General features: G+C 41.5%; 1 protein-coding gene across 1 annotated transcript in view; it reads left to right on the forward strand.

Moving 5' to 3' along the window:
* Positions 1 to 15,223, forward strand: part of SLC35F5 (solute carrier family 35 member F5) — an 84,530-nt gene that overhangs the window by 43,577 nt on the left and 25,730 nt on the right. The gene's annotated exons all lie outside the window — the stretch shown is intronic.

Raw genomic sequence — 15,223 nt, forward strand, 5'->3', positions numbered from 1 at the left:
AAACAGAATTGATAGCTCAGGTATTAAAGGCGCTGAGAGGACAAGCAAAAGACCCAGGTAACTCAGAAATTAGCAAGAGCAGGATTCCAGGCTGGCCCTAGGCTGATGAGGCAAAGCCTGAGGCCAGGGCTGCCCAGAGGAAGCCCAATCACAGCAAAACCACAGCAAAGAGCAGGGGCCTTACAGGTGATGCCACTGAAGGCAAAGGAGGCAAAGAAATGCTCTGGCTTCTCTTTTCTTTATGCCATTCACACCCATGGGCAGGATGTGACTGGAAGCCAGCAACCAAAAGAGCTGGGAAATGGAGCCTTTGGGTGTGCATGCCTCAGCGTTGGAGAGGAGATCATTCATAGGTGCAAGCATTGAGTGGCTAGCTTGGATTTGGAGGCCAGATTTTATGGAAAACACTTATTGTTAAACAACAGAATAATAGCACGTGAAGATGGCACAGTACAGGAAATACCTGGGAGCCTCTGCTGGCTTTATCCATGTCAAGTCCACTCCATGAAGAGGAGTTGAGGGAAGATGCCTGCCCTGGCATCTTTTATTTCTCATACCCTTCCCTCTTCCTCCACTTACTTCCCACTTCCTGCCTTCCCCTTTTCCCTCTCTCTTCACACTGGGATAAAGGAAAGGCGAGTAACAGGTTTGCTTTTTAAAAAAACAAATATGAAAATAGCACATGAAAAAATTTTGTAGTGCCTGAGAGGAAGAACTAAAGCATTCAGGACTGTGTATTCATGAAAGTGTTGGGAAAGAAGAAGAATAATTTCTTAATTTATTAGAAGACTTATGAAAGACAAAAATAGAATCTTAGAATCTTAGGGAGATAGTGTTCTAAGTCTTAGGGGGCACCTGGATGGCTCAGTCAGTTAAGTGTCCAAACTCTTGATTTGGGCTCAGGTCAGGATCTCACAGTCCGTGGGTTGGAGCCCCATGTTGGGCTCTGCTGACAGCATGGAGCCTGCTTGAGGGTCTCTCTTCCTCTCTCTGCCCTTCCCTCACTGGTGGACACATGCTCTCTCAAAAGTAAACATTGAAAAAAATCTTGCTGTCAGTGCTTAAAACTTCTGTTTCCTGGGGAGCCTGGGTGGCACTCAGTTGGTTGAGCATCTGAACCTTGATTTTGGCTCAGGTCATGATCTCATGATGCTTCATGGGATCAAGCCCTGGAGTCAGGCTCTTTGCTGACATCACGGAACCCTACTTGGGATTCTCTTACTCCTCTACCCGCCCCTGCCCCCTTCTCTTTCTCAAAAATAAATAAATAAACAAAAAATAAATAAAACTTCTGTCTTCATCTACCTAATTATTTTGAAATGTCAATCATTTGTCAACCCTAACCTTCAGAGATAAAAATTTAAAACTAGTTCACTAATCATGCGATCATTGTTTTACAACTGCAAGAGTCTCTAGAGAATATCTAGGGACAGAATGTGGATGATGATGTGTTCTGATTTGCTGAGGGCAGTCCCAGTTTATAACTGCTGTATTGGTATAGTTACTAACAGTGTCTGCCATCACTGAAGTGTCATAGTTTAGATTATTATGTGACCACCATAATATACCCTATATTTCCTGACAACTAAGCTGCTGACAAAGTTCACATTTTCTGACTCCCAATCTAGTGTTTTTTGTTTGTTTGTTTTTTTAATATTAGACTTATGTGCTGACATAATGGTGCTGGCCAAGAATTAATCTTGGATCTTTTTTTACAAAAAATTTTTTTAATGTTTATTCATTTTTGAGAGACAGTGAGAGACAGAGCGCAAGTAGGGGTGGGGCAGAGAGAGAGGGAGACACAGAGTCCCAAGCAGGCTCCAGCTCTGAGCTGTCAGCACAGAGCCCAATGCAGGGCTCAAACTCAGGAACTGTGAGATCATGACCTTAGCCACAACCAAGAGGCAGACACTTAACTGACTGAGTCACCTAGGTGCCCTTAATCTTGGGTCTTTTGATCAGGAGTTGAGTCACACCTCAAGTCTGTTTTCCTCCTGGAGTGGGTTGCTAAGGTGCTTTGTGGAGTGAAGAACCAGATTATCCAGCTTGCTGTATTGGCCTGAGTTTTCCTTCCTAAGGAAGGCCATAAACCAGTTGTTATTATCAGGAAACAAAAGTTAAGCAAATTATTTTTTATTCATTACTTTTCCAGCTTTACTGAAGTATAATTGAGAAAATAAACGTTAATATATGTAAAAGGTATACATGTACATGGTGAAAAGATTTCCACCATCAAGTGAATTAACAATCCAACACCTGACATAGGTACTTTGTGTGTGTGTATGCACTTAAGATCTATTCTCTCAGCAAATTTTGATTATACAATAAAGTATTATCAACTATAGTCACTATACTATACATTAGATCGTTGAAACTTATTCATCTTATAACTGAAAGTTTGTAGTGTTTTAGCAACCTCCCCCCATTTTCCTGGTCCCTCAGCCCTTGGCCATTACCATTCTACTCTCTGTTTCCAGGAGTTGGACCTTTGGGGTTTTTTTTTGTTTTTTTTTTTTTTGTTTTGTTTTTGTTTGTTTTAATATTCCACATGTAAGTGGTAGCCTGCAGTATTTGTGTTCTGTCTGGCTTATTTCACTAGCATAATGCCCTGAAGCTTCATCTATGTTGTCACAAATGGCAGGATTTCCTTTTGAAAAACGTCTGAATATTCCGTCATATGTATAAACCACAGCTTCTTTATCAATTCGTATGTTGACAGACATTTACGTTGTTTCCACACCTAGGCTATTGTGAATAGAGCTGCAGTGGACATGGGAGTACCTCTCTGAGCTAGTGATTTCTTTTCCTTAGGATCATATACCCAGAAGTGGGATTGCTGGACGACATGGTAGTTCTGTTTTTTTCATGTCTTTAAAAAATTTTTTTTAATGTTTATATTTTATTTTTGAAAGAGAGAGACACACACAGTGCAAGTGGGGGAGGGGCAGAGAGAGACAGAGGGAGACACAGAATCCTTAGCAGGCTCCAGACTCTGAGCTGTCAACACAAACCTGGACTTGGGGCTCAAACTCACAAACTGAGATCCTGACCTGAGTTTAACCAATGGAGCCTCCCAGGCACCTGTATTTTTTCATTTCTTAAGAAGTCTTCTTACTGTTCTCCACAGTGGCTGTGTGAGTTTACACTCCAGTCAACAGTGTACAAGGGTTCTGAAAGAGCAGACGTAGGCCGGCTGACTCCATCTTGAGTGACTATGTCCCCGACATGGCCGCAGAAAGAAGTTCCGGCTCAAACCTCAGACCACGCCTCTTCCCTTTGAGTAACTTCCCACTCACCCGTTCAACATGAGTTGGGGCCTAGGCATAGATCTGTGGTCAGGGAGCCATCCTGAGGATGTAGAACAGGTGGAGGAAAGCCTTGAGTTTCCTTGTTTCACCTGGGGGTGGGCTGGGATGAGTCACTGGGGAAAGGAGAGCTCAGATGAAGGTGGAGAGATGGCAAGAGAACCCTACAATCCAGCACTTACTCTCTCTGCACCCCTGAGAAAGAGGCTGGGTGACCTGAGGGCCAGACTCTTCTGATTTGGGGGAGCAGGCCCAAGACCACTGACACTCTGAGAGCAGGAGCTCAAGGACAGGAGGGGGATGGGCTTTCCTCTTTGTAATCACTCTACTTTAAACCTTTCAAACCACGCCCGGCAACCTGCGTGACAGGACTCTGATCCTTCCCCAGCCAATCGGCTGAGGCCACGACCCTTCCCCAGCCAATCGGCTAAGGCCATGATCCCTATAAAACCTTTGTGCTCTTGAAACCTGCTCTCTCTCTTTCTCTCTCTGGTATCTTACTGCTGCTTCGGTGCAGGTAGGGGATTGAGCTCGAGCTAGCTAGAATAAAGGCTCTTTGCTTTTGCATCTGACTAGGCTCCCTGGTGGTCTTTGGGGATCATGAATTCTGGGCATAACAGTTCTCTTTTCCCCACATGCTCACCAGCTTTTCTTCTCTCCTGTCTTTTTGAGAATAACCACTCTAACAGGTATGGCTGCTCACCTGACTGTCAGGAGCCCTGTGGTGGTGGGGGGAGGGTGCTCTGTCTCAGCCTTTCCTACTCATTTCAGGGTCGGGAATTTCTCAGTCACCCAATGTGTCAGGGGCACTCAATTAATTAGTTTCTGGATCTCTTTGGGAGGGAACTGGGAATTGATCCTAGTGTAGCTATTTGATGTATGGTGGGAGAAGGGAAAGTCAGGAGTCTCCTATCTAGCCACCTTGGTGATGTCCTCTCTATGGTATTCTTAAGGGGCAACTATCTCCTCCTCTGAACACACAGCCTTTCCTCTTGTCTGAGCACCTCTATGTGAACCTTGCTGGACACCACAAATACTTGCATTTGCATTAAGGAGACACAACTAGAATCGCATCTAGCCACATGGACCCAAATCACCCCAAGAGCTAAGAGAAACAAAATTATACAATGCATACTGCTTTCATAAAGGTTAAGGAAAAAGTCCTAACAGGTACCTTAACACACTGTAGCTTCCAACAGAAAATAAGAGGTAACCATGATTTTGTCAAATGACCAAACTACGGCAACATAGCAACATCTCGGAAGTGTCTTGCATTCCAGAATGAGCTGAGACCTAATCAAAATGACAAGTCCTAAAAAAAACCAGTATGACTTTGGTAGGTGCATTTGCAAATCACTTTAATGAGGGAGCAGTAATTACTTCCCAGGCCAGTAAACATTTCTGGTGTTACTCCCAAATAATGCAGACATGTAAGGCTATGTAGGGAATGATAAATTGTGTGAGCATAGGCAAAAAGCCTTATAAGGAATGTAGTCAGTGAACACTGTGAAGGATGTGATCAGGCGTTTTAATAAACATCAATTATGGAAGTTCTCTAAATGTGATGAAAACCAAAAGAAAGCTGGCCATGACCAACAGCATCCGTCTCTGCTGAGCTAAACCCAGTCCGAAAAAATTCAAGAAGTTCAACCAAGAGTCCATTGAAGCATTTCAGCAACCAAAATAAGGATGTAACTGTGCTACCTTTTCTTTTGGGTGTGCTTATTTCGGAACTGTTAACGCTACTTTCGTGGACAGTGTTGAGAAACCATTCCATCTTGGATGTACTTGTGTGATTCTGAATTTTCATCTCGGATCATTTTTTTTTCTTGACATTTATTTTAGATGGATTATTTGAGCATACCTGCATGAAACTATTTCTCACTTCAAGTCCTGCTGAATGTTAGTGTCCCACAAGATTAACTTAATAGATGTTCCAAAAAATTTTTTTTTAAAGGCTGATACCACGTTTGAATAAATTAGGAAACCTGTTTGGGTGTTCCTGCTTCACTGCAAGACCATGTGAACTATTTACTACCCTGAATGAACAATGACCCCCTAGAGGGGATGGGGGCCAACTTGCAGGGTTTTTTTTAAACTTATCTGATCACCGATCCCCCCTCCCCCACGTAAGCTCTTGCTTTTTTTTGTTAAATCTCTATCCATATATGTGGAGACACTTCCATTCCACAGAATATGGTTTGGAAAATGCTAATATTGAAGATGGCAAATGGCTGACAAAAAGTCAGGAATCCTTATGTATTTTTGCTGGCTTTGAGTTTTTGGTGGAAGAAATGTTTCCCTTCCTGAAATAATGAAGCAGCTGAATAGATGACATGTTTTCTCAACACAGGCAGCTGATTTGACGTGCTCTGGCAAACAACTTTGTGTCCCTAATAAATACAAAGTGTTTTTACCTTCAGCTTATATTAAAACATCACACAGCATGAGATTGATAAGCAGTAAAAAATTATGTCTCCTATCGTTTTAAAATTAGGTTCAGAAAAACCTAAAGAAGTGTTGCAATTACTGCTAAAATGTTTCAGAGGGTGTGGGGTTGGCAGGAGCTGGAGAGGCGTGGAGATGAGGCAGGTGCTCCCCATCAAGAGTAAGGACCCCATTTGCTATGAGGATTTGCAGCAGTAGCATTTTGTGATGGGTTTGGTAAGTGCATTTGTTTTGAAATTGGAATCCTATTTTGTTGAGTTTTAATTATAGGCAGGCAAGTACATTTTCCTTAATATAAGAATATACATTAGCTAATTTGGACCATAATCATCAATTTCCCCCTTAGTGTATGGAACAAAACAGGAGAAATGATAACTGTGATACATTGTTTTTTGGGGGGAAAGTTTTGCTTCAAGACCTGTTGGGTTTAGCAAGAGAGAAAGGGATGAAGGTCAAGGCCTGGTTATTTCTGCACATGACTACAACACACACACACACACACACACACACACACACACACACACCCCACAGAGCTTCACTAAACCCTGAGCTGTATTTTATTCAGCAGGAACCTTTGCTATTAGAATTCTACTTGCATCTTAATTTTGCTTCCCCCATGAGTATGTTAAGCGTTTTCTAAAGTATACCTTTAAAAACATCATAAATATATTAAACAGCCATTGTCTAATTGAAAGTGCTAATTTAATTCAACAAATACTTTCGTGGATAGCACTGTTTGCAAAGCTTCAGTGAATACATGGATGAATAAAATAGTCTTTCATCTCAAGGAGTTTATGATCTTTTAGGGAAAGATAAGAAAAGTAAAAAAAAAGAAAAAAATCGTTACAATTGTTGCTATTATGGACAGTTGAAAGGAAGGGTTATTTAGCCCATCGAGGAATGAGAAAAGGCTTTATATGAAAAGTGGCCTTTGAGATGGACTTTGAAGGTTTAAAGGATATGGCAAGTTTCTGCACCAGGGAATATGGTTTGCAAAAACGGTGATTTTTATAGTGCGTGCGTGTGTGTGTATACACGAAAATTCTAATTCTTTAGGGTACTTGTTACAAATGTAGGTTCCAGAGATTCCAGGAAGTCCACAGGGGGGCCCAGGAGTCCACATTTCAGGCAAGCAGCCAGGTGAAATGTATGTCCAGGATCCACAGACCTCATTTTAAAGAAAGCCTGGATTGAATAATGAGTGGGGAGTGGGCAAGTGCAGTGAGTGAGGGAATGGCTGGTTGTTTGTGGCTGCCAGGCTCCAGTGCAATGTGGTCACACTGTTAAAAGTGGCCAATGAAGAAGCCAACAGAGCGAATGAAAGAGGAAAACAGGTAGAAGAACTAGAATTGCTGAAGAAAGGGGGAGGGATACGGCACAAGCAGCCAGGACACAGCAGCCAAAGCAGCCAATCTTTTTTTTTAGGAGGTGAAGTGTCAAGGGTCTTTGTTCTTTAACTGAGAAGTAGGGGGCAAGCTTATCTGACACAGGAAGGAGTTGAGAGCTTGAGCAGAGAAAAGGTAATAGGTAACTCTGTATTTAATGTTTTGAGGACCTGCCCACTGGCAGGCAGGAAACGCAGCCCTTTTAGCAACTGTTGAGAAAAAAAAAAAAAAAAAAAAAAGAGTTGATGCAAACCTACCTCAGGAATTTGTTTTGCATCGGGTCAGCAGGGGGCGCTATGGTAGCACATATGCTGATAATCGGGCCCCACTTCCTAGACATGGCGCTGCCCGCTCCTGTTTAATGGGATTAACCCGACCCACAGTGTAGTATTGGGGGAGCTTCATTTATTACATTTATAGCTGTGAACCTTCATAGAAGGAACTTTTAGGTTTTCTCTTTAATTATTAAGGCATCTAGGTTTTTCTTGAACTGTCAGTTCCTATAGTCAAAAAGAAATTAATTCCAAAGTTTAAGGGGATTATTACCCATTTATTGACCTCACTTGAGGCACAGAGCCTCAGAAATTAGGAGAGCAGAAAAGACTGAGGAACGAGCGAAATGCAGCTCGTCCTAGAAGAGGAACCACCGGTGACAGGATGTGCGCAGTGTCTGTGATGTTCGATGCTGTCCGGTTGTCTTCCAGAGAGACTGTACCAGTTTCATTTTGCACCAACGATGCCCGAAGGTCTTAACACCTCGGAAAACCCACCAGCTAAGTAAGCTTTTAAATATTTGCCACTCTGACTGAAAATATAGCCTTTTGAGATAGTTTTAACTTGCATTTTTCTCTTATGAGAGGATGAGCCCCCTTCTCATATTTAAACCTTATTTTTACGTTTTTTCCCCCTAGGAACTGTATTTTCGTGTTCTTTTCCCAAAGGGTTACTGGTCTTTTACTTAATTGATCTTTAAAGGAGCTCTTTTGATGAAGTCAATGGAAAGATTTAGTTAACAATAGAATAAATAAATGGTGCTTTTCCACAGAGGAGTAATGGCTTTCCAAGCATTCCCCTGCCTCCCTGCTCCCTTGACCTGCTAATCACGTGACTTGTCACGTGCCTAAAACTACTGTTTTTCAATCACCTTAGGGTAGTCTCCTCTGTGGAATAGTTTGCCTCAAGAATGTCAAATATCTTTCATTTTATAGTTCACTTCAATGTGGAGAAAAGCCAAGAGTTAAATGGTGACGAATCAGGTGAATGTGGTGGTTGGCACATTTTCACTGGTCTAAAATTATCAAATGGCAGGTGGGGCTCTCAGATCCCTAGTGATTCCAATGGAGCATTTTTAGAGAATGTCCTCGACGTGCTGGACTGTGTGATAAATGTCAAGAGTCAACTGGCTCTCAAGTGAGGGTGATCATAAGCCTGATCATTGATAGCCCCATCCCTACTGGGCATTCTTCCTTGGTAGTTAGATTATCTTTGTTTTTTGACAGCTTGAGATAATTCGTATACCACACAAATACTCAACTACTTAGGGTATATACTTCAACAGTTTTTTGTGCATTCAGAGTTGTGCAATGGGTACCTCAGCCACTTTCTCATCACTCCCAATTTCCATCACTTCCAATTTCCATCACTCCCAATTTCCATCACTCCCAATTTCCCTTTGTTGTTACCTCCATGCCCCCAACCTACCAAGCCCTAAGCAACCACTCATCTACTTACTGTCTCTATGTTTGCCTGGTTCAAGATACTTGGTATAAATGGAATCCTATAACATATGGTAGTTTGTGACTGGCTTCTTTCATTTAATGTGATGTTTTCAAGGTTCATCCATGTTATAGTGTATATCTATACTTCATTCCTTTCTACGGCCAAATAATATTCCATGGTACAGATATGCCACATTTTGTTTACCATTAATCAGTTGACAGACATTTGAGTTGTTATAAGCTATGGTGCTACAAATATTTGTGTGCAAGTTTTGGTGTGGATATATATTTTCATTGCTCTGGAGAGAATTAGTTGAGTCAAATGGTAACTCTTTTTTTAATGTTTTGAGACCTGCCTGACCGTTTTCTACAGTGGCTATCCCGTTTTACATTTTGACCATAAATGTACAAATATTCCAATTTCTCTACATCCTCACCAACACTTGCTTTATTCTATTTTTAATGTTTCTTTTCCATTATATCCATCCTAGTAGGTTGAAGTGGTATCTCATTGAGGCTTTTTGGTTTTTGTTTTTAGGGTCTATGCTTTAATACTTTTTTAAAAATTGTACTATTTAATTGTAAAGATGCTAATGTTAAGCATCTGTTCTTGTGTTTGTTGGCAATTTGTAGATCTTTTTTGGAGAAATGTTGTCACAGATTCTTCACTCAAGTTTTAACTGGGTTGTGTTTTTGTTTGTTGAATTGTAACAGTTCTGTATATTCTGGATATTAGTTGCTTGTATTTGGTATCAGATCTAAAAATTCACTGCCAAATCTGAGATTGTGAGGATTACCCATGTGATCTAAGAGTCTCATAGTTTGAATCTTACATTTAGGTCATTCTTGTTCCATTTCTAGTTAATTTTTTTAAAAGAAATTTGGGGTTTATTTGGTTCCTCAGAATTATTTATTTACTTAATATTATAATCTATTATTATAATCATTTATAATCTCTACACCCAACATGGGGCTTGAACTCATGACCCCAAGATCAAGAGTTGCATGTTCTACCAACTGAGCCAGCCAGTCATCCCTCAGGTTAATTTCTTATATGTTATTAAGTTAAGGTACATTGTTTTAAAAAATTACATATTATACATCGGGGTGTCTGGGTAGCTCAGTTGCTTAAGTATCCGACTTCAGTTCAGGTCATGATCTCACAGTTTTTGAGTTTGAGTCCTGTGTGGGGCTCTCTGCTGTCAGCACAAAGCCTGCTTAGGATCATCTGTCTCCCTCTTTCTCTGTCCCTCTCCAATTCTCGCATGTATGCTTGCTCTTTCTAACTCTCTCTCTCAAAAATAAATAAATGTTAAAAAATTACATTTTAAAGAAGTAAGCAACCCCTAGGAGAGGCAATTTGGTAATCTCTATTGCAAATGTATATCCTTCTCAGTTCCACTTCTAGGAATGTATCCTACAGAAATAGGCTAAGGATTTTCTGGTTATTCATTGCAATGCAAAGCATTTCAAATTAGCCAAATGTCTACCAATATAAGCTGTTAAATAAATTGTGGGACAAGTGGACTACTATGAGGCCATGAAAAGAATGAAACTCTCTATGTACTCATTTGAAACTCAAGTTTCCCCCCAAATCATTGTTCAATGAAAAAAAAGATTAGAACCTACTATTTTTTGTGTGCTAAAAAATGGGACAATAAGTATCTATATGCACATTCTTTTTTTTTAAAAAAAAGATATTTTAAAATGTTTATTTATTTTTGAGAGAGAGAAAGAGTGCAAGCCAGGGAGGGGGAGAGAGAGAGAGAGGGGAACAGAGGATCTAAAGCAGACTCCGTGCTGATAGCAGCAAGACCCATGTGGGGCTCAAATCCACAAACTGTGGGATCATGGCCTGAGCTGAAGTCAGCCATTCAACCAACTGAGCCACCCAGGTGCCCCTCTATATGCATATTTCTTACATATCTGTAAAGAGGCTTTGCAAGGATTCCTAAGAAATGAAGAATTGTAGATCCCTGAAGGGAGGGGTGAACACTGGGTGTATAAGGTGAGTGTGGGTGAGTTCTCCTGTCTATATTTGACCTACTGTTCTTAAAAGATGGAAACTGCAGAAATATGTGTTAAACTTTTAAAAGGACCTTCTGAAGAAAACAAGGGGGAGAGGATGGGGTAAGAAAGCCACATTCTCCTGGGTATTGCACATATTTTTTTTTTCCCAGTTGAAACACAAGTATTTCCTGGCTTTCTCGTGACTACTAACATACTAAACACAGGCATACCATTGCGGACTGATGTTAGAGCTGTGGTCAGTGGCCATGGAACAGAACAGCAAACCAGTCCCCAGGATGCTGAACTAATGGCCCTGACCTCATTTACAGGGTAATGAGCCAACATCACACAGGAAGGTTTATACATCAAGAAGTCTGAAGGGAAAGCCTGTTCTAGAACCTCTCTGACTGAAAGAATACAAACCTGTACAGATATGTGGTTTTACTCTTTTGCCATAAGGATTTTGGCACTAAATTATGGGCTGTAGGTGTCCTTGAAAAGAATAACACTCCCTAGCACACTCATGTCTGTCCCTTGGCCTGTAGAAATCAGAAACAGGTGAAAACCTCATCACAGATGACCCACCCAGGTTGACTCTAATGGCAATTTTGCAGAGCTTGCTGTTGTCTTTAACTGTTTCAAAAGTGTCTCTTGGCAATTTTTTTCCCTCAGCCCTTTGAAAAACAGTCGTGTTTATAGCTTGTTTTTGCTGAAAGAATGTTCTTCTCTTCAACATAAGATTCTCCAATGAAAATACATTTCCCCTTTCTGACTCCTGCGGTTAGCCTGGCAATAGGAGCAAAAGTGGTCTCAGACATGTGAACTTGAGACAGGAAATCTAAAACCACGCAGTGGTCATCATGTGCCCTGAACCTTTACACCGCATGCTAGACCAGCAGGCCCGTGCTCCCATGCAGTTCTGGCGGATACTACAAACAGGACTGGCATTCTGGGAACAAATGTCAGACGTTCAAAAGATGGAGGCTCACAGTGTGAGGAAGGAGGTGAGTCAAATACCTTCTGTTTTCATATTCTTTTTAGTATGAACCAAAAATATCGTCTCCCTAAGTGGGAAACCATGAAGAATGACAGGCCTCAGAAGTGGGCAGGAAGGTGGGATGGGGAGAAGAAAATATCAGTATAATAAAGTCAAACTTGAGAAAGAAAAAGAAGTGAGGCAGAAAGAAAGGAATTGATCTTAGAAATATAATAGGGACACCTGGTGGCTCAGTCAGTTGAGCTTCTGACTTTGGCTCAGGTCATGGTCTGACGGTTCCTGTGTTCGAGTCCCACATTGGGCTCACTGCTATCAGCGCAAAACCCGCTTTGGATCCTCTGTCCCCCTCTTTCTCTGCCCCTCCCCTGATTGCTCTCAAAAATAAATAAGACATTAAAAATATATAATAAAAAGAAATATATTATAAATATTAAATGTCACAGAGTCCTTTTTAAAATCTGAGCAAAGATACAAATCAAAACAAAACTCCAGAATGAAACAGAGTCACCAGAAAAACTCTCAACAAAGTAATGGATTCTTTAAAAGACCCAGGATGCGTCAGTCCAATTTTAACCAGAAGGTGAAAGGAAAACCATATGGCTAAGCCTGAAGATGCTGACCTCGGCACTGCAGAAGCATCGGACACCCTCCACTCGCCCCACGGCAGCAGTGAGGACGATGAAACTAATAGGCAATGTTGAAGCCTTGCCTTGCTGCTGCTAGGAATCCCTTTTCTCCTCAAACAGTACAGAAGCTGTGAGAGGAAAGAACCACCATGAGCCAGCAGCAGTGAGAAGCTCCATTTTCAAAGCTGGGAGTGAGAGCCCTCCTGTGTTGCTTCTGTCCTGTGGTTGGTGCAAGATGCCACATGCATTATATGTAGAAGCAGATTTTCCACTTTATTGTTCTAAAATGCCCCACCATTAAAAAAATAAATAACAAATAATAAATAATAAAAAAAAAGCCCCACCATTAAACTTTCACACTAGAGACAGTTTAACCAAATGCGTCCCTTCCTCTGTTTTGGAAAACGTGGAGACAACTTAAAAACATTTCTTCAACCCTGCATCTCCAGCCACGTAAGTGGAGCTACTTCTTCCGTGGCAGAATTAAGCTTTCCTCTTCATTTTTGCAGAAGGCTTAAAAGTGAGATTAAAGGGACTGTAGTTTAACCTTCTACTCATTGCTGGACCCTCTTACCTTTAATAAGAAACCATCAGCTTCTTTGTAAAGTCTCTAGGGATGTGAGTCCCCCTCTGCCAAAGAGAAGTCCAATTCATTGTTGGATAGCTCTCTGGTTTAATGGGCTTCCTTGCATTTTGCTGATCCTTCCTTAATAGCTTGGTGTTGCCCCACTGAACAAGTCTGATTCCTCTTTCTCATGGCTCTCATCTTATCCATCCTGTGAGCTATTTACAGCCTGGGCACATCTCGCCTTTGCTAAGATTGCAGCCCCATCTGCCAGGCTGGTCTTCAAGTTGCCAATCTCACCTGCAATCAGTCTTGTATCTCACTGCTAGGTTTATCCAAAAGCAGCATCACGTCTATTAATCAATCACTTGTCAAAAAATCATCACAGGGACTCTGTTTAATTAAAACCAATTTCTAGCCAAGCCTTTCTTTTCTTTTCTTTTTTCTTTTCTTTTTTTTTTTTTTTTGGCAACGAACACTAGCTGGTCTATGAAACCTTGTGCCTCTATTTCCCAGTAAAGCCATTCTGCTCTGGTTAGGCCAACCTTTGCAATGGTTTCCCCCACTTCCTTTGCCCATCTATACTTTTAACCTTAGACTTTCCTGGGGGGGAGGTTCTCATCTGGCAAACTGTAAGGTGGCTTCTCCAAAATCATCAAGTCTGTGTGGACTTAAAGTTTCACCTTTTCCATTAAGCCTACCCTGGACAACATTGGCTTACAATGGTGCAGCATGTATTTTGAACTCTTATTCATAAGTGAACGTCTCAGGTCAGGTCCCCTGGGAAACAAACTTTAAAATGGAGCTTTGCATACTGGAGGCTTATGGGGGAGTATTCTCAGATACAATGCCTGGGTGGGGATCAGGGAACCAAGACTGAACAGAAGAAAAATTTGAACTGTGATACATTTCAACAAAGGCTTGAGCCAAGTCATGGAACACCCAGGAGCTGGGATAAGCCTTCAGCATTGTCCCCCATTGATGCAGGAGCCAGCCTTTGTATCCCTGTATGGACCAGTCACTGGATGTAGGCTGCCCCAGGAAGGAGCCTAACCTTGAGCTGGCAGCTTCATTGTGCAGAAAATAATTTCTGGGGACAGACTCTCTTGAGTCCTTATCAAGCAACATTTCCTGCAGCTAGGAACACGAGTACTTCAGCTCTGAGGCAGAAGCTGGGTGGCAGTCAATAGCATCTCTACAACATGCAATTCATAACCTGACTTGCCCTTGCATAGATGCACGTGGGTTTCAGGTGCTTCCAATGTAAGCCCTAGTAAGAACCATTGTTCTGGTCCTTTGGGGGTCACTGTAGGGGACAAGGGTTGGAATATTCTCCATTACTTGACATAGCAATGCATACTGAAAGGAGACAGGTAGATACAGGTCAAAATAGTGGAAGAGGGTTCAAAGTGGAAATGCCACTAATATAGTATGAATTTTGGATGTTGTTTTGCCTTAACTAGGAAATGTCTATGATTTTTTTAAACATTTATTTATTTTTGAGAGAGAGAAAGAGTGTGAGCGAGGGTGGGGCAGAGAGAGAAAGAGGGAGACACAGAATCTGAAGCCGGCTCTGGGCTCCAAGCTGTCAGCACAGAGCCAGATGCAGGGCTCAAACCCATGAACCGTGAGATCATGACCTAAACTGAAGTCAGATGCTCAACCAACTGAGCCACCCAGGCGCCCCAAGGAAACTCCTGTAATTTTAAAAAAATGTATGTATGTATGTATGTATGTATGTATGTATGTATGTATTCATTCATTTATTTTTGAGAGAGAGAGAGAAAGTGCAAGCAGGGGAGGGGAAGAGAGAGAGATTTCAAGCAGGCTCTGCACTGACAGTGGGCTCAAACTCATCAACTATGAGATCATGACCTGAGTCAAAATCAAGAGTCTGATGTTTAACAGACTGAGCCACCCAGGTGCCCCAGGAAACTCCTACAGTTTGTGAGAAAAAACTTTCTGAATACGATCCAATTGATTCTAGGCTTTGGAGAGTTAATTAGTTTAATTTTATTAGTAGTCTGTCTATAGTATATTTACATACTGACATACAAATACAGAAAAATACATACATCCTAAGGGCACAGCTTGATAAACTTCACTCAGTGAACACATGTATATATCGAGCATGCAGATCAAGAAGGAGAACTTTGCCATACCCCAAAA

The sequence above is a fragment of the Panthera leo genome, chromosome C1 (assembly GCF_018350215.1).
Source record: "Panthera leo isolate Ple1 chromosome C1, P.leo_Ple1_pat1.1, whole genome shotgun sequence".
Classification (NCBI taxonomy): domain Eukaryota; kingdom Metazoa; phylum Chordata; class Mammalia; order Carnivora; family Felidae; genus Panthera; species Panthera leo.